This window comes from Mytilus californianus, unplaced genomic scaffold, assembly GCF_021869535.1.
Source record: "Mytilus californianus isolate M0D057914Y unplaced genomic scaffold, xbMytCali1.0.p SCAF_6, whole genome shotgun sequence".
Taxonomy (NCBI): domain Eukaryota; kingdom Metazoa; phylum Mollusca; class Bivalvia; order Mytilida; family Mytilidae; genus Mytilus; species Mytilus californianus.
The window spans coordinates 38,368,782-38,373,491 of NW_026262712.1; positions in this window are offsets into that span (position 1 = coordinate 38,368,782).

Below are 4,710 nucleotides of genomic sequence, written 5' to 3' on the forward strand. Positions count from 1 at the left end.
TTAATTAATATTGAAAGGATGTGAACAATAAATATAAACAAACAGTATCTATGCATTGCATAGTTATTTAGGTAATTATGGTAAGAATTCAAATAAATGCAACTGTGATTGCAATTATAACTATCAGCATTGCAGTTGTCACTCTAAAGAATTGTTCGCAGATTTAAAAAGAAAGTTAAAACTGTTAAACAAAAATTAAGAAAACCCGATCGGATTTCTAGAAAGAATAGACAAAAAAAAGCACAGGTATATAAAGCTAAACGATATGTATATAAATTAGCTAACTGTCAATTGACAGACGAACAATACATAGTTCTAGGTAAGGGTTTAAAATTTATACCTATGCCTGAGAAATGTAATATAGGCAGAACTGTAATGACAGACTTCAATGAATTTGCCAGAAAACTTAGATGTCGTTTTCATTTTGGCAATACAGAAAGTCGGGGAATGCATCCGTTCCGACAGAAATCATTTTATGAACCAACACCTGCTTGCTTTTAACTTGAAAAGTATCTAGATCTCACACAATTTGAATTATCTAATCTTGATTTACAAAATAACTACTACAATTTCACTAAAGAACAACAGCTAGGATTACGATCTTTGAGAAACATGCAAGATATTGGTTTCTCTAAGAGCGACAACGGAGGCACAATTGCAATATCTAAAAAGACATACTACATTAGAGAAGGGTTAAGACAGTTAAACTCTATCCATTACACAGAGATACAAAACCTAATCTATTACTGATTAAAAATAATATACAAACACAAATCAGCAGGATGTTTGATAATGGTGAGATTGATGGGATAATTCCTGATATTCTCTGTGGCTCATCGAAAGAGGGACCCAGATTGGGTCGTCTCATTCTTCTCCCTAAACTTCACAAATTAAGTGAACACGTTAATTAAGGGATAAAAAACAAACGACGGCAGTAAATGAATTGCCCCAATCCAGACCAATTATTTCTCAATGAAACTCTGTCAACGAAAGTGTTAGCAAATTTATTGATTACTTTTTGATACCTTTAGTTAAAAGACAGACCAGTTACATTAGAGATAGTGGGGATTTTATAAAAAAATAGAAAATTTAAGGCCTGATCGGAACAAAAAAATTACATGTTTGACGCCTACATGTAATCCAACGCAAAACAAATGGAATATATCTCCATATGCCTCCCTTTAAAATAGCGCTTTCTATATGGTTTAAAAGTCATCTTTGAAATATTGCAACAATCATCATATCGATCCTCATGTTAAAAAAACACTTCAAATATATGTCGTTCCCCTTAGTTTAACTAAAAATGTCTTTTACGACGATTTACGTTTGAATCTTAAACAACTAAATGTCATTATGTCAAATTATCTTAGGTTATTTCTGTTTGTGAAATAAATTGGTCATCTTTAAATTTATTTATCGGAAACCACAGTTGCCATATATAATTTGATATCATGCTTATCAAATGGTTAAGGTGCAGTTGTTAAAACTCAACAAAGATACCAGGTTTACTGATGTAATAAGCCTGACGCGCGGATATACTACATAAGAAGAGAAAAAGCCGGATACGAATCTAAATATCATTGAAAAACCAAAAGTTTCGAAAATGAATTTTGACAAATATGTCTTAGGCCATCTATATGCCTTGGGAGGAAAACTAAATATTTTTGTACTATTTAAATTTTAGTTAATTAAGAGACAACTGTATTGTATTTGAAGCTCTGCGGACTTCAGTCAGTAGTTTTTACTGTTGCAAATTGAGTTTATATGGCGATGCGTAGTGAAGACAGATAAACGGCTATTTGCGACAGAAAAACTACCGATGGACGTTCGCAAAGCTGCAAATACAATAAATACAGTTAGCTTATCTCTTTTCTGAAGCAAAGTAAATAAATTATTCAATTTACATCATTTTCGATGTAAAATTTTCATTAACGAATATTTCGTGAAATAATGTTATCTTTTTTGACACCTTAACTTGGTGACGTCATAGGTATGCTTCTGGTGTCTAACATAAACACCGGGCCTTTTCTGGCTTCTTAATTGCCTTAGAATGTAATAAAATTTGATAAAAAGAAGATTTCTAGGTTGTAAATGTCCTAACTTGGTACGGGCATATCCTTATGTAGAAAATGGTGAATTAAACCTGGTTTTATAGCTAGCTAAACCTCTCACAAGTATGACAGTTGCATTACATTCCATTAATATTGACAACAATGTGTGAACAAAACAAATAGACATAATAGGCAAACTATTGACCAATCCCAGCAAATAACTAATACCATTGTCCATAGGTGAACCATATAACGTGTTAGTATATGATTTCTGAGACTTTTAAAGCCTTGCTGTGTGTACTGTATACATATATTTTGTAGTATTTCTGATTTAATCTTTCTTAAGTAATATAGTCAGAAATGTTTATGTGTAGATTATCAGGTTTTACTCTTTACTATGTACGGGATTATTTATTTGTGTATAAAGTGATGAATGGTAGATGTAGAGGGAGATATAGTTGATAATTTGCGAGAATATTTCAGGGAAATTCGAGACCATCAGTTGTTTATGTCATAACTACATACTTGATTTTAAATGATGATATGCACCAGATTTGTAAGGTGGTACCAAACACCATAACTAAAATAAATTTGACACGTTTAATGTTCATAGATTTTTGACAAAACATTTACTTTGACGCTTTGACAAAAATAAAAAAAAAAATAAAAACACACATCTATTGAAAAAAATTTTTTGGGATATATTGCAGTTTGACACTAATTTTGATCATTGAGAAGCTTAATATTTCTTTAACAATATAACGTGATTAAAACGTTTAGCTGATTTTTACAGAGTTATATCTCTGTAGTGCTATGTACCACCTTAAAAGACAAAACATATATTACCAATCAAAAGAAAACTGTCAAGATGAAGAACAGGAATAAAAGCCCTGTTCATTGATAAATTATTTATTTTTACTATGTATTGTGTACGATTTTGTCCAATGTACATTTTCTACTAGTTAGTCTACAAACCGACAATGTGTTGCTACTACAAATTTAATGAGAAATGATCAGCGAAAACAAATTCGGCAACATCAATTTTTCAAAGATGCTTGTACCTACACCTCCCAAGACCACCTAAGCACGAATGTGTATATACATGTAAGGGTGGTTTATCAATGTTCATTATTACAATGTCAATTCATGATGCATACAACTTGATATTAGTGTAATCCACAATGATTTAGATTCCATTCGAAGTATTCAAACAGTGTGTTATATTCATTTCATTTTGTTTTTATATTTCTTCTCAATATAATGGAAGAGATTAATTAGATGTTCACAATATACACTCAATGAATTATAGGCGATTGTATTTAAATCTTTAATAAATTAGTTTTAGATTGTATACACACTAAGTACATTGATGTCTACAGTCATGTAGTATTTGGGCAATATGCAATCTTTTTATCTTGAAATACAAATGACCGCGGAAATGATTTCTTTTGATTTTAACCGTCCAAATTAGGATGCCAAAACGAAGTTGTGTGGGGAAATCTTCTTTAAACAGGATTTTCTCTAATAAAATTGAGAATGGATATACCTGGTCAGAAAAGAAAATATATGATTTACTAAAAACTCCTTTATTACAGATACAAAGATAAGGTCGAATTATTTCCTGAAAGCATTGTATTGCTTAATGGACATTATGTGTAACCTTTATTATAACTGTGAATGTTGTAGCTTGAAAACATACGAAGTGACTGTAGGATGTTTGTTGCTCTTGTATTAGACTTTGTATTAGATATTCGGAATACTCCGGTTTTATCCATATACTGCCATTAAATATGTTGCCCGCTAGACGTTTCTTTTCAATATTTTATGGAATCAATGTTATTTTTTCATATTTTAAAACGAAAATAGATACCAGTGTTGTATGTATGATAAGTCTCTAGATATTCATTTCCCGCCAAATTTTCAACGGCTTATATCTCAAAAACCTGGACACGAACCTTTTATTTTATTCTGTTTTGTTATATTTTTGTTATTTATATCATGTATATGCTATCAATTAATAACATTTTTTTTAAAAGCGTGTTATTTTGAAACAAAGTAGCGAACAATCTTAACTTTTTAAAGATAGATTAATATAAAGTGGATTCCGGTTTAGTATGCAACTATAATGTGTTTAACTACTTTGATGCGTTGTGCTATTCTAAATTAAAAAAAAAAACAAAACAAAAAAAAACATAGGAATAACTTATGTAAATGGAGTATAAGTATTGTTATTCCATCGATTAAAAAGATGGTACAAAGATTGATCAATATTTTGAGAAACATGTGGTAAACAACGACTATTATACAATTATATCATGAATATATGGAGAATTATTTTGGCAAAACGTATTCGAATCTCAAGTGTTGTAAAATTGACAAGGCAGAAGAGAAGCGAAAGAAACCTAAGGAACATTTATACTAACAAGTAGAAAATAAACTGACAACGCCATGGCCAAAACGAAAGAACACCAAAAGATGAACAACAGTATAAAAACACAAAATAAGACTGAGCACAACAAACTCTAATAGACCGGGGTTGATTTTTCAGGTGCTCTGAAAGGGTAAGCAGATCCTGATTCACATCTGAAACCGGTCGTGCTGCTCCTGTAAGTACACACTCGGTGATAAGTCTAATTCGGTAGGTCACATTCGGGAAAAA